The sequence below is a fragment of the Vipera ursinii genome (assembly GCF_947247035.1).
Source record: "Vipera ursinii genome assembly, chromosome: 4".
Lineage (NCBI taxonomy): Eukaryota > Metazoa > Chordata > Lepidosauria > Squamata > Viperidae > Vipera > Vipera ursinii.
Window position 1 is genome coordinate 26201504 of NC_139514.1, and position 25435 is coordinate 26226938.

General features: G+C 37.6%; 1 protein-coding gene and 1 long non-coding RNA gene across 2 annotated transcripts in view; one reads left to right on the forward strand and one right to left on the reverse strand.

Moving 5' to 3' along the window:
- The window catches only part of LOC310639903, a 160174-nt gene extending 136194 nt beyond the window's left edge, over positions 1-23980 (reverse strand). Inside the window, exon 1 of the long non-coding RNA XR_014492428.1 lies at positions 23934-23980. This is a non-coding gene — a long non-coding RNA (uncharacterized lncRNA). The remainder of the gene's footprint in view (positions 1-23933) is intronic.
- Positions 1-25435, forward strand: part of ARHGAP31 (Rho GTPase activating protein 31) — a gene marked incomplete at its 5' end in the record, with an annotated part of 99993 nt that overhangs the window by 14386 nt on the left and 60172 nt on the right. The window lies entirely within an intron of this gene.

Genomic DNA, 25435 nt, shown 5'->3' on the forward strand with positions numbered 1-25435 from the left:
ACGGAGAGGGCATCACTGGGTTGGTTCGGGGTGGAAAGAAAAAGTTGGGTATCATCAGCGTACTGGTGATACCCCACCCCGAAACCACGAATGATCTCGCCCAGCGGCTTCATATAGATGTTGAACAGGAGAGGCGAGAGGACCGACCCCTGAGGAACTCCACAAATGAGAGACCTCGGGGCGGATCTCTGCCCTCCTGTCAACACCGACTGCGGGCGGCCCTGGAGGTAGGAGGAGAACCACCGTAGAACGGTGCCTCCCACTCCCAACCCCCTGAGACACCGCAGCAGGATACCATGGTCGATGGTATCGAAAGCCGCTGAGAGATCTAATAGGACCAGGACAGAGGAGCAACCCCTGTCCCTAGCCCTCCAGAGATCATTCACCAGCGCGACCAATGCCGTCTCCGTGCTGTGTCCGGGCCTGAAGCCCGATTGGTACGGGTCCAGATAATCAGTTTCCTCCAGGAACAGAGGGAGCTGATGCGCCACCACACTCTCAACAACCTTCGCCAGAAAGCGAAGGTTGGAGACTGGACGATAGTTGTTTAAAACAGCCGGGTCCAAAGCAGGCTTCTTGAGAAGGGGCCTCACCACCGCCTCCTTCAAGGCGGCAGGGAAGACACCCTGGGCTCTCTGTGGTTCATATTCACAACTAGATATGTCTCAATAAAGAGTCTCTGAGTGTGGCATGATCATGGATGTACTTTGATATTTGAAAAGCAATAGCCTATTTGCTAATCTGAAAGTGAAACGTGCAATGTCTTATCGAATCTGAAATCTGATACCATTTATTTATCAAATTTATAATACCACCAATTCAGGGCAGCCTGCATTAAATGTTAGGTAACAATGGAATAAAGGATGATGTGCATTATAAAAAAAATAAATGAATAATAATCAGACTAACATGTAAAGTCATATAAGCAGTTTGTCCCTTGCCATAATCAATGATCTGAGGAAAAAGCCAAGATTTTGAAGACTTTTTTAAACACAGACGGGTTTGGGGGCCATACAGATCTGGGGAAGATGCTATTTCAGAGGCTCTTTTCCATGATCACCACTCCAGTGGGAAGGTAACAGCATTCCGTGTGCCTTTGGTGTCTAGTCATGCCGGCCACATGACCACGGAGACGTCCTCAGACAAGCGCTGGCTCTTCGGCTTTGAAACGGAGATGAGCACCGGCCCCTAGAGTCGGAAACGACTAGCACGCATGTGCGTGGGAACTTTTACCTTTACCTTTACCTTTCCATGATCACTGACTGAAGGAGATAAATACTTCTAGTGCAGGGCTGTGTATCCTTCTTGCCTGACCACAGATAGTTAATGAGGTCTGATTTCTATTGTAATGGATTCTGAAGCTATAAAAGTAGAGAGGCTTTTCAGTCATACCATATTTCAACTTCCAATATCCTTTGGCTATTTAGTGCATATTTTGATACACTATTTCATTTCAAAATATACGGTTTGAAATTCAAAACTTCTATCCTCTCCAAGAATCACTGCCACCCCTCTTAAAACAAAACAAAACAAACCAATGTGCTGATCTCACTCCCAAATCACAGCTTTGTTTAACAAATGCATAGGTTCTAATTAGATGTGTCAAATGTTTTTTTTTTAAAAAATCTGTTCAAAAATGAAAACTGAAGGCAAAAGGAAATGTGGTAGATTATCCAGCTAAACTTCCAGCTTGAGAACTCTGGGACTAGATTTTCCCAGTATTCTATTTAACTGTGGTTTCTTGACAAAACCTTAATTGTTGGGAAAACATGGTGCATTCAGTTATAAATCACGTGTTATAAATTACAGTGACTGAATTTATACAATATGTTTAATGAAAACTGAATAAACTACCTTAAGACCTAATGTGATGTGTGAACACAGCCTATTTTTCTGATGCTTGGATATCGGCCTTTCATTCTTTCCCACACAAACATTGCTTATCCCCTGAGAAAGCATCACCAGAATGCATTCAGACAGATGGCTCCTAGTGTTACTAATTAAAGGCACTTTTCACAACAGACTGTTTTGTAGAAGAATATAGGAAAAAGAAATAGGAAAAAGAAAATGTAAAGTAAGAAAGAAGTAAAAGGTAAAGGAGTCCCTATGGGTTTTATTCCATTAGTCATAGCTGACTTTAGGGGGTGGTGCTCATCTCTGCTTTTTTTTTTTTGAAACAGCACTGTCTGAAGATGTTTCCGCCATCATGTGGCCAGTATGACATCACATTGCAGTGCAAAGTGTACAGTGAAACAGGGAATGCTGTAACCTTCTCCCGAAGTGGTACCTATTTATATACTTGCATTTACATGCTTTCAAACTGTTAGGTTGGCAGGCATTGAGACAAGTGATAAGAGCTCACTCTGTCATATGGTGGTAGGACTTGAACCGCCAAAGTACAGACCTTCTCCGGTGTCTTTTAATTCACTAAACCAACATGCCTCAAGAAAGAAGAAGGTGAATAGAAAAAAATAGGAAAATAATTAGGAAAGAAGAAGTTAAAAAGAGAGAGAGAGGTAAATATAGGCAAACTTAGGATAACCATATTATTTGGTTGGGGGCCACAGGGCAATATTGCTGATAACATTGTGATATAATCAGAGTAGCTGTGACCAAATTTTGAGGTCTAAGTATTTTTTGGCTATTTAAATGAACTGATTTTTGAGAGGAAGATTCATGATCTTTAAGAGGTAATGCTGAAAGTCTATACACTTACATGCCCCTTAGCTTTTCCCCCAAGTATCCGATCTATGTGGTCCTGGTCTCATCTACGTTCTTCTCATTTTTTTCATCTAAAGAATATTGTACCTATTCTTTAAATCATAGCAGGTAAAACTGGAAGTTATTTGGGGATTACATTGTCTAGTACTACAGTACTACAGTAGTACTACAGTACTACAATCCTGCCTAGTACTACAGTACTACAATATCTATGATGGATGGCTATCCAGCCTCTGTTTATGTAACCCTAGTTGACTGCATCCCAAAGCACTCAGTTCCATAATAGGACATTTCCTACATTAAGAAAATTTTCCTAATATCTAACCAAAATCTACTATTTTGTAATTTCTGCCTATTGTTTATTGTCTAGACTTCTGGATAAGTCAACCTGTTTCTTACATGTCAATTCTTCATCTGCTTAGAGACAGTTATCGTGTCTTCTTAAAATGGCAGTTTTTAAGTATATAATAAAAATATTATTGAAATTAGTGGTGTATAGCAGGGAATATTTTTTAAAAAAACAATGTTTTCCCCAACTTATAGCCTAACTCAGGCCGGATGAGGAGTATAGACAACAACTCAATACAACAACAACAGAGAGCTACATATTTCTTATACCCTTATTTCAAATGACCTCCCTGCACTAGTTTCCATCCCTAATTTGGAAAGGACAAAATGTATTTACAAACAACTTCCTCAAAAGCTTAAACAAATGTTTTATATATATCTGGATGAATCTGAAAATGAGTTAACCAAAATAAAAAATAGAATAACAAGTTTTACTTGGGGAAAAATCTGCTTAACCTGTAAAATGCAAAGCAAAGAAGCAAAACAAAATCTGTTCAGACTATTTAGTGAAGACTGGGAAAATATATTTTGGAATTTGTAAATCAAAATTCATAAATAACTTATTCAAACAATACAATTTTAAACATTTCCAAAGGGTTCATAGTTCATTCTTTCTTAGGCACTCACTGGATAAATATCCACAGAGTGTCTCCAAGTAACCAAACAAGGAAAATACTGTTCACTAAACCACAATAGGAATTTGGTGTGCCACAATTTACTAACTGTGGAAATACAGGTAGTCCTTGACTTACAAACACAACTGAGGCCAAACTGTCAACTTTAGAGTGAGCATGGCTGCAGCCATTTTTTCCTTCTCATTTCTAGTTGATGCATAGCATGAAGGGAGGGGGGTTGCCAGGGGTTGCGCTAGACAAAACAGACTTTCTCTCTCGGACTTTCTCTCATGGGAACCAAGGTCATCGGCTGCTCCCGAGACTGCGGGCTAGGCGTTTCATGAAAAGTCCACCAACAAGCTGAGTGGGGAAACATAGTTGCTTGCATAGCCTTAAGGGGTGGGATTTCTTAACTTTGTATTGGGGAATTGTTATGCATCTCTTCAGACTTGGTTTCACTTTTGAAGTGCTGGTACTTTGTATCAATAAATATGTTCTTTGAGGAATTTGCAAACCTCAGAGTTCTGCTCTATGTCTATCGGAACCTTGACACAAACGTTCTGTTGCTAAGCAAGACAGTTATTAAGTGAGTTTTGCCCCATTTTAGAACCTTTCTTGCCACCGTTGTTAAGTGAATCACTGCAGTTGTTAAGCTGGTAACATAGTTTTTAAGCAAATCTGGCTTCCCCATTGACTTTGTTTTTCAGAAGTTTACAAAAGATCACTTTTTCAGTGCTGTTGTAACTTTGGTCGCTAAACGAACTGTTGTAAGTCGAGGGCCACCTGTAGATGCAATTTGCCTAATACGCATGGGCAGCTCTTACAGAGCCCCTTCTGCTGTTTGCAGCCAGCTTGCACTTGCATTTAAATGTGTGTGACTTGCAGAATGGTGTCAGGTTTCTACAAATTCAGTAGTAAGGTGATGGTGGTGGGATTGTGGCACCCTACAATCTGCACAAATTAGCATTTGTGGGAGTGGGGAGAACTTCCCTTGTCCCTTATGGGGAGTTTTTCATACATCATTGTATCATTAGAAAAGCAGAAGAGTTTCCTTCTGAGAGGATTCTGGCAAGAGAAGCAATCTCTCTTCCCACTCCCATCTCCCCTTCTTAGAACTAGTAACTTCTTGTGAGGTGGAGCAAGAAAGCAATCTGATCCCCCTGTCAGTCAGAAGCATGTAAGAACACTGATATGATTGGGAGAAGAAGCCATCTGCTCGCTGTTGTACTTTCTCTGTTCTTTTTGTTTTGTTGTTGTGAGATTCTCTTTTCATTATTTCAGCAATCTGCTTTTTGTTTCCTGGGAGTTGTGTTTTACTCACTGCAACCGAACATTTGTGCTGCTGTCGCAGCTCTCTGCATTGTGTCCCCATTTCCTCTTCCAAAAGTAGCTGCATTCCGTTGCGTTGTATATCCTGTTTTGCATTTTCCTCAGCAATCCTTGGGTGAGGGGTTTCAGCCTCCCTTGCTTCTTCCCAGACTGCTAAACAAGTCTCAAAGATTTTGACTGTGGTGCATATTCCCGATCTGTTTTTACAACAATGGTTCTTATTTATCTCCGCTCTAGTCTACAAGACATTCATTTCTTTTCAACAGCTTCTTGCAGCAACTAATGTTGACGAGAGGTGGGGCTCCTAGGGCAGGTCTTTTTTCAGTCATCAAAAGCACAAGCATCCTGGAAGATGAGCAAAGGCACAAGGAGTGAAAATAAAAGTAATAGGATACTTTCTAACCAAATGCTATTTTGCAGTCTGAAGTTAAAAACCATTTGTGGTTTTACTAAGACGTTTCTGCAAAATTACGTATATTGTATCAGACAGTAGTAATCTCTGCAGTAAAAATATAGCTGAGTTTTGATTTATATGATGCACCTCTTTTCACTCTTAAAGTTAATTGACTAGTTCACATGCCCATAGCATAATATTTTGTTTATTTATTGCCTTTGTCCAAGTTGATCAATTCAACATACCTGGGCGGGGAGAGGGAGGGAGGGAGGGATATATGGCTCAGTGGATTGGGATGCTGAGCTTGTCGATCAGAAGGTCGGCAGTTTGGCAGGTCGAATCTCGAGTGCTGCGTAACAGAGTGAGCGCCTGTTACTCGTCCCAGCTTCTGCCAACCTAGCAATTCGAAAGCACGTAAAAATGCAAGTAGAAAAATAGGGACCACTAAGGTGGGAAGGTAACAGCGTTCCATGTGCCTTTGGCATCTAGTCATGCCGGCCACATGACCACGGAGACGTCCTCGGACAAGCGCTGGCTCTTCAGCTTTGAAACGGATTGATAAGATTAAAAATGCGAATCCCAGGCATGTTAAAATTAACAAACAAACGAACACTGGGATGGAATTAAAAAAAAACAACTAAAAAAACTGTTAAAACTGTTTTAGTTTTTTAATTCCATCCCAGTGTTTGTTTGTTTGTGTGTGTATGTATGTATGTATGTATATGTGTGTGTGTGTGTGTGTGTGTGTGTGTGTGTGTGTGTGTGTGTGTGTGTGTAAATTACTAACAAAGAATTAAGGGAGACTAAGATGCATTTCTGACTCTTTAGTCTTCATCAGTCAGTCATACCCTTCTGAGATTCGAACCTGGGCTGATAGCATATGTACATATACATATATATTGCCAGCAATAGCAAAAAAGTTGTGACCCATCATGACACGTCACATGACATTCCAAGTTTGACACCCCTGCTTTAGACTAACCTTGTGAGGTAGCAGAAACCAAGTGCCTTGTGTCAGGGAAGGCACCCCTGAATCGTATAAGCATTTGTGAAGTATAGTTTTGGTCTTGTTTTGTATTTCCTTTTTTTCCTTTTTCCTTTTTCTTTTTAATTATAATCCCTCAGTCTATTCTATGAAACCAAATGCAAAAAATTATAACATTACAATTCAGGAATTCTGAGGGCAGAATTTATTTTGAATACCAGAGCTGAATTAATGTCACAATTCTTAACATACACATCTATCACTCCTGGTCTCCTCGTGCTATTTTTATTTTAGTAAAATCACTTAAAGCAGAAGGTGGAGTTACTCACTTCCTGTGGCTCCTATTAAATAGGGCAGGATATTACTCTTGAGCTATACCAGTGTTTCTCAAACTTGGCAACTTTAAGATGTATGGTCTTCAGTTTACAGAATTTCTTATCCATCATGGCTGGCTAGAGAATTTTGGGAGCTGAAGGCCAGACTGAGTTGCATCAATAGTTTCTGAATTGCCTTCTTCACTCACTTGGTTGGGTTAAAAGACTAAGGCAGAGATGAGCTATATTTCAGTGGGTGGGATCTGCAAGTTGTGCAGGGAATTGTCGCAAAATGGTGACGTTGTGTTACGTCAATGTTACCAGCATTTCAGGAGATTTTTTTTCAGAGTTTCAGTTTTGTTTTTGTTTTGAAATATATCTATTTTAGAGTTTATGTATACATTTTTTCAAATTTCTTGCCTTTGAATGGCAGAACCATTCTAAGCAACCAACCTTTGGTCAGTGAGTTGCAAAATTCAGTGATGATATAGCCTGGGGAGGTTGCAAAATGGTAATAATAAAAAAAGCACTCCTGTCACTTTAGTTTGATGACATACAGTCTAAAGAAATTCTAGAATTTCATGGATAGTTGGAGAAATTTCATCTGTGTGGATAATTCTAGAAGTTACAATTCCATTTTATGTGGGGGGTGGGGCATCCATAGGATGTGGTTAAAAAGTGCATTTTGGGGGGTAATTTATAACATTTATATGTGAAGCTCTTTCTTTTTTTTTTAATGCTTCATGGATGCCAGCCTGACTCCAAAATCATTTGTTTGATTTCAGCTATTATAGTTTATAAAACATGGTCCATGGCTTAGCATGTTATACTAAATCAGTAATTGGTGGCTTATTTATTAAATCACAGTTATTCAAATTCTTATATGCTATCCAGCTTGCTAAATCTTGTCATAAGCCAAAATTGTTAATTATCATTGATCTAGACTTTGCAATTAAAGTGAACAATATAAACAGCAATATCCATACTATATAGTGTTCATTTGCACTAGTTTGTACAAATTTGTACAAAAATATTCACTTCTCTAGAAAGAGTGCACTCTACTTCGCATGATCATTTTTTTTACTGTTCCTGATTCAAGCCCTATGTATATATTTTGCCTTCCCCCTGGAAGTTAATAATCTGTCTCTGCTATTAATGCAAAAGAGATGGAAATAAGTTCCATTTGCATTCATTAAAATAGAGGATCCATTAGTTTTCAGATTTATTTGAATAAAAGCTCTCTTTAAGAAACTCGTCATTAAATCCATCAAATATTCCAGACTACTAAACCAGTCTTCTGGGAATTGCATTGAAGAAACTTTTTTTCTGGAGAGTTAGAATTCAATATGCTAGTAAATGCAAAGATTCTAGCCTGTATGTTTGATTTGAAAATGAATCAAAAAGCAAAATAGATGTAACAATCTGTAATTGCCTGATTTTTTTTCTATCCTTTCCCCCTTTTTTCTTTCCCCTTTTTTCCTCTTTCAGAGCATCTTGATTTGATCTGTACAGTATTGAAAGACATGTTTCCTAAGTGCTGTTAGCTATGGGAAAAAATACAGACACAATAATCTATAACTTTGATACTAAAGCCAACTTTGGAGTGGAAATATTTATATGAAGCAAGAAGAGGAGAGTGTTAAAATAACCCATTCCTTTGCTCTTCTGCTCCAAGTAGATAAGCCACATCTAAACTATGTTTGTTTTGGTCTTTTACTTGATATTAATGTAGACTATGAGTTTGTCTATTAAGTAGTATCAAAAATACTTTGTTTGAAAGAGACGGTGTTAACTTTCAGAACAACCTTAAATGAACAAATCATTAATGGAACCAGCATGTAAGTGTAGTAGACAGATAACTGGACCCGCATGTAGGCTTCAAGTTGCCTATTTGTAATTTAGATCAACAATGGAAATCCTGTAATTCTAAGGGCCTATTTCAATCAATTTAGTCCTGAGTTTGTTGTTTTAAGAAAGACAACAGAGGAAGGAAAGAAGGAAGGAAGGAAGGAAGGAAGGAAGGAAGGAAGGAAGGAAGGAAGGAAGGAAGGAAGGAAGGAAGGAAGGTAGGTCAAAGAGAAGATTAAATTCTCTATCCAATTGTAATTCTGGTTTCATCCATTAACTGTATCTATCTGTAACAACCCTGAAGATGATAGATTCCCCTGATGACTCGTACATACTATATGGCTTTGTCCTCACTTGTCCTTCTGCCCAGAATGTTCATGACCAGGCAACACCAGTTTTCAATCTAGGCCCCACAAATTTGCTTTCACCTTGTACAAACCTATAAGTGAAATGCTTTTAAATCAACTTTAGATGTACTGGCATAAAAGTAGCTTTCCTTCCCTTAATCTTCCACTATTATACTGCAACTACAAAGAGAGTAAATTGCTGGATCTGGAGAGTATTTGGAGGTGTGGTGTGTTCTCTCTCTTCTGGTCACTAGCAAGCTAGCCTTTGGCACAGGCATTCCTCTCGTGGTTTATGCTCACTCTATTGAGTTACTTTCATTGTCCCATTTCTCCCCTTTCTTTTCCACCAACTTTTTTCTAAGCTTCCAAAGAGAGAGAGAGAGAGAGAGAGAGACAGAGAGACAGAGAGAGAGAGAGAGAGAGAGAGACAGAGACAGAGAGACAGAGTGAGAGAGTATTATTATTTATTTGGGGAAGAAGTAAAGTCTTATTTACATGACTCAGCTTTATAACCGTATTCTAAAATGATCAGATATCCATTTTTTTAATTTTGGGAAAATAGGGACATTTTCACTATTTTGCTGAAACAGTATTCTGAAATGTATAGTCACCTTCAGATGTAGAAGCCTATAATTCAACCTTGCAGTGGGCAGAAAAAAAAGAAAGGGGGGAGTTTAAAATAAACATTTGTTGCTTATTAGTCTGTTTCCCTGCATCTGCCAGTATCAATGACTTCCCTCCTCTCCAAATAAGAAACTTAAACACCCAGCACCTAGTCTGATGAGGTTACCTAGTTGGTAATGAAATATCTGCAAGCAAACAGCCAGGCTCAAAAAGCATCAAGGACTGCACAACAATGACCTTGGCTATAATAAATACCATGCTTACAACACCATTTGTTAGTGACTTGGAAAATGAAGAATAAAAGCAGGATAGGGATTGGTAACAGGGATAGCTATGCTGTTGTGTTGTTATGATGTCATTGCCAACTCAAAGATTGATAGGTAGCACTTAAAATCAGAAGTAAGTTCCTATGTTGTCTGATCAGTTTTAAATTTTGAAAGACAGGCTTGGCTTGCAGTTGTTGTAAGGTACATATAAAATGCTTAGTAGTATACAGGAACTCTCATAGTGATCCATTTGAAATGGAGTGCATGGATTGTCAACTTAAAACAATGTTGATAGTTTTGACCCACTGGTGGTGCAGTGGTTAGAATGCAGTATAGCAGACTAATTCAACTTGCTGCCAGAAGTTCGTTGACTCAGCCTTCCCTCCTTTCAAGGACAGTAAAATGAAGACTCAAATTCTGTAAACTGCTTAGACAGTGTTGTAAAGCACTGTGAAGTGGTATATATCTAAGATGATTCCATTTTCTTCCTATTTTTTCTGCTATAAGCTGATTCAGAAGAAATGAACCCTTTAAAAGAGTTTGTGTAAATGCTTCAAATCTAATGGACTGCCAGCTTCATTAATTCTGTGCTGCCTGAGCAGAGATGGCAATATTTAAATTATCATCTTTGGCTTTTTAAAAAGGAGAATGGAAGCCACGGCTCTTCAATAAAGACTGACTGACTTTCATATGCCACTCAGGATATTTTAAAAAAACAGTAAAGGAAGAACATTGATTATATAAGGGCTTCTGATGAGCAAGGTTGCTCAGTGACCTCATGCTTTAAATCGATTCTCAATTTTTCTTGTATTAGCAACTGTTTAACCAGAGACATCTTCAAAGACTGCTTTAATTTGTGATGCTTTGCAAACTTGCTCTCTGCAGTGTAGGTGATCACATAAGCTTGCATATGTACAAGTTTATTTGCAGTGCCTTCTAATTCTAATTAATACTGGATGGACTTTCTCTGCTATAATGCAATCTTGCCCATGGTGCCTTGCTGTGCTTAGATGCTTCTTTGGCAAAGGTTTGTTATATTCATCCTTCTCTGCAGCAATGAAAGATGGGCGGTGGAGGAGAAACGTATACAATACTGGTGGATTCTTAACTGCCTGCTGAGATTTTTGGAATTCTGCCCTTGCAGTTCTGCAAAATTTACTTCCAGTATTTCTAGCAGTACTACCCGATTCTGTAATGGCTTTGTTCCCTATGCCATCTATTTGGTAAACTCGCAAGATTCATTTTTCTCGCCATGCACATTTATACAGAATCTGAACTAGACTGTTGTTTTTCTGTGTCATATAATATATGTGGCTATATGCACAATTCTGTATTTATTTATTTATTTATTTTTGTCATATTTATGTAGTGTATATTGGAGGTGGTGACCCTTTGAGAGCTGAATGCAATGAAATTTCATTTTAATGTATGACGATTAGTGTACTTTCAAAATGACAATAAAGTTACTATTCTATTCTATTCTATTCTATTCTATTCTATTCTATTCTATTCTATTCTATTCTATTCTATTCTATTCTATTCTATTCATCTTCAGTTGCTTCTCCCTCCCATACTTGTGCCTGCCCCCCCTTCACACTTCTTCCTTTTTTCCTTATCAACATTCAAGGCTAATCACCTACAATATGTCTATCCAATATATTTTATCTCTTCTTCTCTCTCTTTCTCTCTCTTAGATCAGCAGCATCTTTAACATTTATCAGCTGAATCATGTCATTTTTGTTCTGCTTTCTTCAGGTAAAAGACTTCTGTTAAAAAAAAGGCAGGCAAAAATTACTTTTTAGTCTTTGGGTTAGTCTCCATTCTTCCAGTTATAGCTCTGGTAATATGAGTGTTTATGTAGCAGTCCTGCACCATATTCTGGAAGGAGCCTGTAGGCTGACACTGACCCATAAAATGTTACAGCGTGAAAGGGTCAAGGTTTCTTCACAAGTACATTTATTATGCATAACTGCTGATCATGTATTTAGGATAGAGATATCAAAAAAGAAGAGCTCAAAACACATTTTGAAAGAAATGTAGAACTTACTGCTTCAAAGAAACTTCCCAGGAATTTTAAAAGGAACAATAAAACAAAACTTCAATAAGAACAGAACATCCTGTTGGGAGCCCAACGCTGGTAGAGAAAATTTCCCCGAAGCAGGCAACTTTTTAAAAGCTAACTTTTATTCTCAAAAATGTGAATCAGGAAACAATTATAGAATCATATAGTTTAGAAAAAAGAGGACATAGTTCAGAATGGGAGGAAAGACAGAAGAAAAGGAATGTGTAAAAGAGGCTGTAGGTCAGTAAGACGGACAAATGAACACAGGAGTATTCATAAGATAATAAGATTCTTAAACTTTATTCAGAAGGCTTGTTCCAGGAAATTTAGATAATCTAGAACAGCGGTCCCCAACCTTTCCAGCTTGATAGACCAGTGGAGTTGGTGGCATGGGGGGGGGAGAGGGGGTGGTTTCACCCGTGCATGCTGCTTTCACAAATGCAGCTTTGATTGAGTCCATATGTACGTGCACACTCCACCATTTCTATGGCCCAGTTCCAAAAGGGCTGCGGCCTGGCACTGGGCCACAGACCAGAGTTGGGGACCCCGATCTAGAAGTATGTACTGATCAGAAATTATTTCAACTATGAATTTTGCAAAGTAAAACATAAAAGTGAGAATCATGAATTTCAAAGGGAATTAAAACAGGCTGATGTGCCATTTTCATTTCCAGCCTTTCATAGCCAGGTGGCTTCTAAGAATACTGATCTATAACATCTAGAACTTGTTTTCTGCTCTAACTGGTAATATGTCACATTTTAATTTCAATATAGATGAGATAGCTATAGATATGGATGGATGGATGGATGGATGGATGGATGGATGGATAAATAGATATGCTTTTATTGTATTTTTGTTGACATTTTGTGAATCTATAAATAGCCAAAACAACTTGGACTATAGGTTGAAAAAGAAATGTAGTTGAATATTTAGTATCTCCAAGTAGATACTTGGAATGAAATATTAAAATTTGATTGCAATGAAAGTTGAGGCTTCTGACTAATATACAACAATGTGACTGTATATAACTCACCTACAAAGTTGAACTGGCAAGAGTTGATAGAAGATTGCTTTCTATATTTTATTTTACTTTAAGTCATAATTTATAACTTCTGGCTATCAGCTGTGTCACTGATGCTTAAAATAACAGTCAACGTTAGAAATTAATATTTTTAGTTAATAAAACCCAAAATATTAGAAACTACAGGTTGTCCTCAACTTACGACCACAATTGAGCCCAAAATTTGTGTTGCTAAGTGAGAAAATTGTTAAGTGAGTTTTGCCCCATTTTACAGCTTTTCTTGCCACATTTGTTAAGTGAATCACTGAAGTTCTTAAATTAGTAACACAGTTGTTAAGTGAATCTGGTTTCCCCATTGACTTTGTTTATCAAAAGGTTGTAAAATAGATCCAAATTCAAAGAAAATAAGGGCACTGCAATTGGCAGTGGTGGCCCTACAATTGGGCAGAGTAAGGTCATTATTCCAAAGAGCAAGTACTTGAAACTGGCAAGAAAATGTGGGAGATTAGAACTGGGTTGTATAGGAGGCTATCCTATTGCCAGAATTGAGAAAAAAGAGATTACTTTTTAAACGTGGAATAAGAGGGGCATCAAATTGTTCTTCACTTAGATCAGGCATGTCGAACTTGTGACGTCACGTAACATCGTGCGACGTATTGTGACTTTTTCCCCATTGCCGGCAATGGGGTGGGCCCAGGTTAGTATGATGCATTCAGCCCAGTTTTACATGCCTGACTTAGATAGACACTAACATTTCTTGAGTGAGGCTTGGTAGTAGGAGTGATTACTTTAGTATGCTGAGTGCTGCTACTGCTACTTTTTGGGAAGTTAGATGCATTTGTCTGCCAAAGCATGTTAATGTGTACATGTATGTGATCCATTGATAAAAAGGTAAAGGTAAAGGTTCCCCCACACATGCAGCACATGCGTGCTAGTCGTTTCCGACTCTAAGGGCTGGTGCTCATCTCCGTTTCAAAGCCGAAGAGCCAGTGCTGAAATCCAAAATTCCAATAAAAATTCTTCATATAACATAACCAACATTTTGTATAACAAAATAAAATAAAATTGAATAAAGGTAAAGGTTCCCCCGCACATGCGTGCTAGTCGTTTCCGACTCTAGGGGCCGGTGCTCATCTCTTTTTCAAAGCTGAAGAGCCATTGCTTGTCCAAGGACGTCTCTGTGGTCATGTGACCGGCATGACTAGATGCCAAAGGCGCATGGAACGCTGTTACCTTCCCACCGTAGAGGTCCCTATTTTTCTACTTGCATTTTTACGTGCTTTCGAACTGCTAGGTTGGCAGAAGCTGGGACGAGTAACAGGCGCTCACTCTGTTACACGGCACTCGGGATTCGACCCGCCAAACTGCCAACCTTCTGATCAACAAGCTCAGCATCCTAACCCACTGAGCCACTGTGTCCCTTTCGATCCATTGATAGAAGAGATGAATAAGTGCAAATAGGAATTTAGATATTGGTACATCCAGTGGATAGACTGGGAAAAGGATGGATTGTTAATTGGCTCTCTGGAAGTATACAACCTCACCAGTGAAAGAGAAGCTTCCCAAGGAAGTCAGCTCCCTTTTTGACAGTAGTAATTAGGAAGAGAAGGAAGCATCTAATCTGCAGGCAGGAAGGTGGCAAATTCTAATTAAGTCTCAATTTTAGCTTGCTTAAAAAGCTGTCTGTCACTCACTCTTTCAAAAAAGGAGGGAAAAAAAACAGAGCATGGGAAAATAATGATCTCCCAAATCATCCCCAAGATGGAAGCCTACCAAGTGGGCTGAAACTGAAAGCTGTACCAAAGCTGTACTTATAGAATAAGCAAAGCCACACCCATTGCTTCTTGGAACGGATAATAATAATAATAATAATAATAATAATAATAATAATAATAATAATAATAATAATAATAATAATAAAGTTGGAAGGGACCTTGGAGGTCATCTAGTCCAACCCCCTGCTCAGGCAGGAAACCCTATACCATTTTGGACCAATGGCTGTCCAGTCTCTGAGGAAAAGCAGGAAATAAGATGTTGATGATTCAGAGTTGTTTTCTTTAGTTGCTACAAAAGAGACCTTTTTGATACAAGGCCCTGTATTTGAAACAGAAAAGGATGCGCATATCTTTTTTCAACAATATTTTTTAAAATAAATATTTAGTTAAGACTTAAAAATCATGCCATTTTAAGATAAGTGCACATAATAATTAGCAGCAAGATGATCACTTCAAATATATATCTGTTTTCTTAACTTCCCATTCCAGTTTTGAAAAATTACCATATCTGCAATATCTAGATGGTGAGAGAGGGAGGTAATAAGATAAATTAGGTGGAGCATGGAGATAACAGAGAGGGAAGGAGAAACAAGTATTTATGCCAGAAATGGGGAGGTAGGTAAAGTAGGGCCCTATCCATCTTTGCCTTTGGCTACACCCAGCTCTCAGCTGAAGAAAATTTCCTTCCCATGGATTAAATGAATAACAAGAAAAAGAATGACATGGCAAACCCAAAGATTTGTTAAAAATAGCTCAGAATTTTACAACCAAAATTCCCGTCCCAATTGGGGCTGTAAGTCAAGGACTAAATGTATGTTCTCTCCTTTCTTCACCATCTTCTCATCTTCTGGTTCCAATAATTATTTCCTAGTTTTATTGAAACCATTGTTTGCTGTTCCAAACAAAGTACTAAACTAAAATTTGCACCTACTGTCCAAACCTGAGCTGAAAACTACAGTCTGACATTGATTTGTAATCCTACTCTGGAATACAAAATCGGTTGCTAGCTATTTATTACATTAGAACAATACATTCATTTTAGGTGAATATTAAATAAGTCCCTGCACATCAGTTTAATGATGGAAACTTGGAAGCAATATATTTTAGTTTAGATTGCTTGTTCATCTAGGCCAGGGCTGTCCAAACTTGGCAACTTGAAGACTTGTGGACTTCAATGCCCAGAATTCCTCAGCCAGCTGGGGCTGGCTGAGGAATTCTGGGCATTGAAGTCCACAAGTCTTCAAGTTGCCAAGTTTGGAGACCCCTGATCTAGGCCATACTATCTATTCCAGGGGTCCTCAACCTTGGCAACTTTAAGATTTGTGGATTTCAACTCCCAGCTTTGCTGGCTGAGGAATTCTGGGGGTTGAAGTCCACAAGTCTTAAAGTTACCAAGGTTGAGGACCCCTGATCTACTCCAACAGGGAACAATTTTAGAGAATAGTTGGAGTCTTTCCCAACATCTTCTGTGTTTTAATATGGGCACTTCAGCATTTAAGGATGGTTCTTCCATCCAGTGTCATGTAGCACAATTATATTTCATTTGAATTTGTATTTAATTATTTGATTTATATTAAACAAGTCATAGGGATTTGAACCTGGGTGTCAGATGTTTAGATCCTATATTATTCACTGCAATTGCTTTGATTAGTGAGCCCAAATATAGATACTGGTGGATGTTTCACACGTACAAGATTCAGAGTTGTTACTTTGTGGTCTGGTTGCAACTTTGCTCTTGTTGGAAATCTTCCCAAGATACAATGGCTTGATTTAATACTTAAACCTAGTTGAATCTGTTACCACATGTTCAAAACTCATTATTTAGTATTTGGGTTGGAAACCCTTTGTGTCTCCAAGCTGAGCTTGAGACAGACGGAATCAGTGAGAAATGGGACTTTTACTTGAGGAATGGTTATAAAAGAATAAACTGCAAAATGATGATAGTCACAAATAATGGAACTCCTTCCATTCTTTTGCTTTATCTTCAGGCAGCAGTTCCATGAAAACAATAGCTGCCCAGCATGGCAAAAATATTGCATTGTCTTATTTCTATCAAATTTGTATTATTTTTGAGTTTTTCAACTAGCAACTCAAACCCTGAAGCAGAAAAACAAAATATGTCATATGGCATTCCTTTGCTAGTACCAGCAAGGACCCTAATTTTCTATACAATCTTTTCCATCATTGACTAGAAATGGGAAGAGATTGGACACATATATTAACAGAGGGCAAACCCCTCTCCCTTCTAGCACTGAAGGTGCTAGTTGGGTAATGAAACATCTGCAAAAAAAAAAAAAACAGCCAAGCACAGAGCTACAAATATTCTCTTCTATGAGAAGAGACCTTCTCTGACCTGCTCATTTCTTTAGCTGTTTGCATGATGATTAGTTCATTTATATTTCAGGAACATGGAGGCCTACACAGCTTCAATTGAGCCCAATTATTCTAAGTTTAGGAAACAAGAAACTGCTGTCCTGTGGACCTTGCCTCTTCAGGTAAATGGCTAGTTGAACTCAGCTTCCTTCAACACTGGTCCTTTTGGAGGTGACATGTGATAAATTTTAGTCTAGTCAGATTATCAGCAGCAGTTGTGCCAGATATGTTGGGAGCAACTTTCCTAGCTCTAAAAACACGTGTACCTGAAGGACTAAGCTTTATTTATGCAGCTTATTTTTCCTGCTTTTTAAATGCATTTTTAAATGCCATCAAATTCTTTTGAATTCTCTTCACTTTTTTGCTCTAGTCTAGGTTGATATTTACAAGGCTATAATTACATGTATTTTTGTACATTTGGAGCATGCATCAATCAGTGTTCACCCTTGCTATCTCCAGGCTACCTACCAGTAATTGCTGTGTCCTTTGAGGGCTACTTAATGAAAAAGAAAATCCATTCTCACACACACACACCCCACACAAGAAAAAAAGTTTTAATGTTTCCCTCCTTCTCCTCCTGCTAGCGTCCATATATTTATCTACATTTTATCTAGCAGTTTGCAAAACCAACCAACCAATCAAAAACTGTTGTGAGTGGCCGCTCTAGGAGGGTTAGTAGAAAAGGGGATTAAATTTAAAATTGTAAACAAATGCTCCCAAAGCCATGTTAATGTATCAATAACCCTGCAGAAAGAAGCAAATGGCAGTAAATGTAGCAGCTGTGTGTCTCCCCATAAGCAGGAGAAACATCTGGTGGACTGAAGCAGCTAAGTGCATTACAGGGCGGAGAAGAACTGTCTCCAGTATTAATCATCCAAAATTCAAATCTTGGCTGTTGAAATGAATACTTCAATTCTAAATATAATTTTCTCTGAATTAAGCGACATGGAATTGATGCGGTAATTTCAACCTTATTTTAATTTCCACTTTATGATTCATGCAAAGGTAACACATATATATATGAAAAGTGAAGGTAACTAATTGGACTGGGACTGGAGTGCAGCATGAAATATTTATTTCTTTTCCCCCCTCCCCACTCCTGCAATTATCTAAGAAGGATAATCATTACCTTTACCATGCTAGTTGTGGCTGATAGGAACTAAAGCTTAAAGCTGGAAGGCACTATGTTTCTCAGCTATGTTCAGAATTCTGCACTGGTCTGTTGTTTGCCAGAAGAAAATGTGGAAAATGTATTTCTGATTAAAATGTACATATGCATTGCTGCTGGAGCAAATATATAAAGTACGATATTGCATTTTCCATTATTTTTCTACTGGATTTGTTGGTACCACTTAGGAGTGTTGTTTTAGAATGTATATATACTGCTCAAAAAAATAAAGGGAACACTTAAACAACACAATGTACTGTATTTAATAGTAGGATGTCTTATCTTGTGTTCCCTTTATTTTTTTGAGCAGTATATTTATTTAAAAATATAAAACTAAAACTAAATGAAACCTCACAAAATGCATAAGTCCTCAGTTTTCAGACCACTGAGTGAATTGTTCATGGGGTGATTCACGCTTCTAGAACAGAATTAGCTGTGTGGAAGTATTTTGTCATTTTACAGGAAAAGCTTTTTCCCTTAAATATTTTTGAATTGCTATTTTGAAAATGGATTTTCATGACCATAAAAGGTACAACATTTTAAAAAAATCATTTTAAGTTTACTTAAAACCTAACTAGTGTAACATGATGTAATTATGTATTTGGTTGGCTTTTATTGCCACAAGCTTTCTTATTGTATTTACTGCAAAGGAATAATATCACTATCTTGCTCAAAACTCTTAGAAGCATTCTTTTAAAATAAACTTTGAAGAAATACTTTTTGGATAATAAGAATACTTTCTTTTGTAATTTTTTTTACTTCTTTTGTAAGTAAAAATGAAGATAGTTGTATTGGGCTATGTGGGAAAAAACCCACCAAATCCATTGCTGATAGGCAATATAACTCACTTTTGGGACATTTTAATCAGATTGGCAAATAGAGAAGGAAAATGAATTTTCCACTTTACTTGTGGATGAGTCCACTCATAGTTATTATTTGTTTATCCTATCTGTTTGGGTGTGCTTCCATGAAAACCCAACACTGCCTTAAATATTGGCTGTTCATTTCTGTGGTATTAAATGCCACTCTTGTTCCATGAGTTTACTTTACCTTCCTCCCAATTTAAAATGAAGAGTTTTTAAAATTAATTTTAGACTTTGCATGTGGTTGCTTCAGCATTCATTTTCTTCCATATTTAAAAATTATTTTCCCTCTCTATTTTATCAATAATTTACATCAATGTTAACTGTAGAAAGATAAGATTCAATAGCACAGTTTCAGATGAACAAGTGTTGATGATCAATCATATAAATGTCTTGGTACAATTTGAAATCTTCACATCTGGGGAAAACTTAAATGTATAACAATCGTTTTAAAGAATCTTATTTGCTTTGCTCTTCATTTATTTATTTGCTAGTTACAGTACTCCTTTGGGTGCATCTGAAAGATGAATGACAGCTTAGGTTTAACAAAAGATATTGAGTTTGTAATTTAATATATTGTTTCCTACATTGAGAGACTTTGTTTTTAATCTGTGTGCTTTGTAGAGCTGCTGCACATTGGATGGCCTTATAAATCTAAATTATAAATAAATAAATAAATAAATAAATAAATAAATAAATAAATAAATACTTGACAGAAAAAGACTGTTGAGCCCCATGGGCCCGACACCACGAGGCACATCTAGCACCCAGCATAGGCCCCACTTTCCCTACCGACCCTCACTCCGCGCACATCTCGACACGCGGCCCGGCGCTCAGACAGACGGGGGAGGAGGTCGCTGGTGAGCGGCGCCCCCAACGATCAGCTGGGCGTCGCCCCCCGACTACGCAGGCCCGGTTACCAGCTGCGGCCATTGCCATTACACTTAAACAAAAATAACTTCATAAAGTTGTTAAGATTCATATTTTTTATGGCAAGTCTTAAACAATCAGTATCTGACTGTAACTCCTGTTATTACGTTAACTTTAAAAAGAAAAAATAAACAAAAGTTAAATACCACAGCATCAAAAACCATGAGGTGAAAAGAAAGCAGGAATACCAGTCAAGACGCCTTCTCCCTTATTTCATTAGAGCAGTTACACCTTTTCTAGTTCTATCGCTGTGATAACTAGTTAGGTCACTCTCCCTAAACGATAGTGGGGGTCTGCTGTGTATCCTGAGAGCACAGCAATTGAGTTGAACTTTAAAATCCTATGGATCGTTTTTCATACTCAAGACTGAATGTGACATTGGTGTTGAGTTGCCATTGAAAAGAACAACCCTGTTTCTTTGTAGCCGGATACAACTTAGTTATGCATTTTCTCAGTTTACCAACATATTGCCACTTGTATGGACAAAAAGATGGTGCTGTGAATTGCATTTTCATGTTACTAAATTATGCTTATCCAGGGGATCCTGGAGACTATTTTGAAAAGAGTAATCAAAACAAAAGCCTTCTGAATATATGGCATCTTAGCAAAGCTTGGGATTACAATTCTCATTAGTTCCAGGTAGTATTGCTGATTGTCAGAGAAAATGGGATTTGAATTCTAAATAGTTGGTGGGCACTAGATTGGAGAAAATTGGCTCATTCAAATGTCATTTTCAGGTTTAGAGTTCAGTAGATTAAAACCAATATTGTCATTTTATGTTGCTTATCACTATTAAATCCTTAGGAGAGAAAATATGGACTCCTTTTTAGCCTTTCATCAGACAGTGGCTGTTCTAAATCCTGACAAGAACATGGCACATTTTAATTAGTAAGGCTGTCTGACCCTTCACAGCATCAGCACTTAACCTCACAGAGAAAAAGACTCTGAACTGCTTAAGTGAAGTAACAGAAGAAATTATTGAAATTGGATTAAGACTTTAACATGTTTGTGGAGAGACAACACTTTTGCTAGACAGATCTTATATCCCTTTTACTGCAATAGGAAAGGGCATGATTTAGTGACTCATTTAGAAGGGCCTGAGCTGTTGAATCATCCAGTCTTAATTTTTCTTGGAAGTTCTTCCTTTTAAATATTGGGTGAAGTTAATTTATTAGTGGTAAAAGCAGTTAGAGGAGGAGGAGGAGGAACTATAATTAAGTAATTGATAAGGAAGAAAGTAGGAAAGAAATTGTTGGTTGGGCAAAATGCTAGAGAAAATAATCGTGAAAGTACCGGGCTCAAAAGCAAATGTGCTATAAAGTCGAGGGAAAAAAAACCTGTTTTGGTTTGAAGTGAGAATGACATTCAAGGTATTTCATCTTTGCAGATCAAATAGTATGAAAATAGGATGATTTAAGAATAGAATATAAGTGTGCCAATTTGCCCACAGGAATCTCTCCAATGCCTGTCAGGCTCCATGCCCTGACTATTAGAGTACCTTTTAATTTAAACCCTCAGAAAGTTTACATGTTGCGAATTAAAGCAGCAGTCTGCAATATATAGCACAAACCATTTAAAAAAAAACGTTGCTAGGCACAAAATAAGACTCATAGGCTTTCTTATAAAATAGAAATGATGTGTAGCTGTAGTACAATGCTTTGTTTGGAACTCTATCCATCTTTCTGGAAATAGGAGAAAGGTAAGCAAAATTGATAGGAAACATCCTACCAATGGGGAAGCATTGGCAAATAACATTTTGTAAATTGGTGCATTATAAATTATATTTACCATGACAGTCATACCGTATTATAAATGGACAAACCATCACATATAAATTAAAGAATAATGTGTATGTTATAGAAGTATTAGGTTAATCTATGAATCAGGAAGGTGTCTATTCATATCTTACTCAACCATTAACTTGCCAGCTCATCTATTTCTCAGTAGTTCCAAACTTTTGTCTAATTTGAAATATGAGGTATAATAATGAAAATGTGTCATGGTAGACTGTATGCGAAATAATCCAGGTTAGCACTCTGAACAGAGGAAACACACAAGACAGAACATCAAAGGGACACTGAAGATTTTATTGAGTTTGGGTCAACAACTTTCCTGATTTGCATCAGCCACAATGCAGAAGACTCTTTTGCTTAATTAGTGTCCCTGTAAAACTTAAAAATCTTATGAAATAATAGTTAAAATGTGTTTTAATTATGAACTGCACATTTGCAAAAAAATCCACAAAATTTTAAATATAAAAATTAACAATTTTCATATTTGAGGTTTTATCATTAGCAAGTCCATGCACATGTTTATCGTTTGATTTCTCAAATTTTCTTCTACTACTGCAAAGTCTTTTCTTTAGAACGTGTTTTGCTTTTCTCTTGAGGATACTTTTGACCTTACTTTGTAAAGTCAAGGTAATTAATTAAGGTATGACTGATGTGTCTGTCAAACATTATTTGAAAAAAGTGCTTTGGAACTTGTCAAACTGCAGCACTTCTTTAATATTCAGGAAAACCGATTACTTTTCTCAAACCTTCTGTAAGATTGCAAAAAATATTGTTGCTGTTTTAAGGAGTTGACTTATTCAAATTAATGCAAGTTTTAAAACAACCCATCTTTTCTTATGCAAGTATGTAAAACTGAACAAAAGCTTTCATTTGACCCAGTTTTGAAGAAAGCATAACTCTAGTCAAGTTGATGTTTTTTTTCCCCTGTATCCTTCTCTCACAGTTTCTCCACACATCTTTCCATGAGCCCTTCTAGAATGCTGGAGGCAGTTATTTGTCCTGAGCTGAGACAAGGGGGGGGGGTAACTCATGATGTGCTCCTTAACTGAAGCATGAACATCAGAAGAGCTTAGTCTCTTAGAGAGACTGTTATTCAATGTAGACCAGAACACTTATTGTATCACTTGGTCATTTTGAACCTAAGTATATGAAATCCAAAATTCCAATAAAAATTCTTCATATAACATAACCAACATTTTGTATAACAAAATAAAATAAAATTGAATAAAGGTAAAGGTTCCCCCGCACATGCGTGCTAGTCGTTTCCGACTCTAGGGGCCGGTGCTCATCTCTTTTTCAAAGCTGAAGAGCCATTGCTTGTCCAAGGACGTCTCTGTGGTCATGTGACCGGCATGACTAGATGCCAAAGGCGCATGGAACGCTGTTACCTTCCCACCGTAGTGGTCCCTATTTTTCTACTTGCATTTTTTAACGTGCTTTCGAACTGCTAGGTTGGCAGAAGCTGGGATGAGTAACAGGCGCTCACTCTGTTACACGGCACTCGGGATTCGACCTGCCAAACTGCCAACCATCTGATTGACAAGCTCAGCGTCCTAACTCACTGAGCCACCGCGTCCCTTAAAATTGAATGCTGATGGTTAAAAATGCATTCAACTGTTCAAGCAAATCTCTGGTCTCACTGCTCCTACATCTTTCCCTCTTTAGCACTTTGAACATTTTAAAGCACTGCCCATTCATTACATGTATGCCCTCATTTTCTTTCACACTGAACCTGATTGAAATTTCCTATTGAATATTCCCTTTCAGTCACCCTTCTATGGCTATTGGTGCAAGGCCACTGTATGTGGCAGTTTCAGACCACACCTACTAATCCTCTAACAACATCAATGACTCAGTAAGGCCACACTTGGAATACTGCATCCAGTTTTGGTCACCAAGATGTAAAAAAGATGTTGAGACTCTAGAAAGAGTACAGAGTAGAGCAACAAAGATGATTAGGGGACTGGAGGCTAAAACATGTAAGGAACGGTTGCTGGAAGTGGGTAGTTTAATGAAGAGAAGGACCAGGGGAGACATGATAGCCATGTTCCAATGTTTCAGGGGCTACCACAAAGCAGAAGGGGTCAAGCTATTCTCCAGAGCACCTGAAGGCAGGACAAAAAGCAATGGATGGAAATTAATCAGAGAGAGAAGCAACCTAGAACTAAGGAGAAATTTTCTGAGAGAACAATTAATCAGTGGAACAACCTGCCTCCAGAAGCGGTGAATGCTCCAACACTGGATGTTTTTAAGAAGAGACTGTACAGCCATTTGTCTGAAATGGTATAGGGTTTCCTGCCTGAGCAGGGGGTTGGACTAGATGACCTCCAAGGTGCCTTCCAACTCTATTATTATTATTATTATTATTATTATTATTATTATTATTATTATTATTATTATTATTATTATCATCATCATCATCATCATCATCATCATTATCATTATCATTATCATTATCATTATCATTTATTAATCATCTTACTAAAAGTTGAGTTCATCTCTTGTATCTGCAATGCACCTTCTCTACTGGCCTACTAATGTTCATTGACATTTGATCAAAGAAAAACTTTTGTACAGTTGAAGGACACAGTGCAACAGATCATTGTTATGCCTAAATGCTATCTTTACTTTCCAGTTAAAAATATTTGAGAAGAAATTCTGTGTGCATTTTGCATAAAAACGGTTATTTGGATGAAATACAAGGGGCAAATGAAGTACTATTCCATGAAGCTGTTGTTCGTAACCCAACATGTTGGGTTACGGTATGTTGGTATTTGTCAAACAATTTTGTCTCTCCATTTCATTTTCTTAAAGTAGCCACAAAACAATTATTGTCCTGTGAAATAAATCATCTGTCTGTCTGTCTGTCTGTCTGTCTGTCTGTCTGTCTGTCTGTCTGTCTGTCTATCTGTCTATCTATCTATCTGTCTGTCTGTCTGTCTGTCTGTCTGTCTGTCTGTCTGTCTATCTGTCTATCTGTCTATCTGTCTATCTATCTATCTATCTATCTATCATCTATCTATCTATCTATCTATCTATCTATCTATCTATCTATCTATCTATCTATCTATCTATCTATCTATCTTGTAACTGTTCCTTGGTCCTGTTCATAAACTGTGGATTGCACCATACATCTACAATATGTTGTAACTGCTAAATGGTTAAAGAAATAGGAATTAGCAGATAGTGACAGTCTATCCATTTAGAAATCTGCAAGGGGTCAGTAAAGAGATGAAATGAGTATCATCATGTTGAGATGCAAACTATGCCCTTACTACTTTCAAGTGATTTTGCAACACATGTATGCGGGGGGGGGGGAGCTTGCATCATGATATCACAATATGATTATTGGCTTGGGGGTAACTGTGGTTAGGAATGGATGCCTATGGAGATATTCTTGTTTGTTATTCAGACATGCCTGATGGCAGCTTACATTTTTGTTATATTAAAAACAGCAGGAGGCGCCAACATTTCATTCCTAAGCAAAAAATAATAATAGATATATTATGTTGACTTTTCTCATATAATTTATACTAACACATTCAGAGATTAATCATGCATATGTCATAATGCATTACAAAATCCATTTCATTATACTGTAATGCTGGGTTCTTGGTGTATTGATGCATAACAAAATGTTTGCATTTCTTTTCCTTGGTG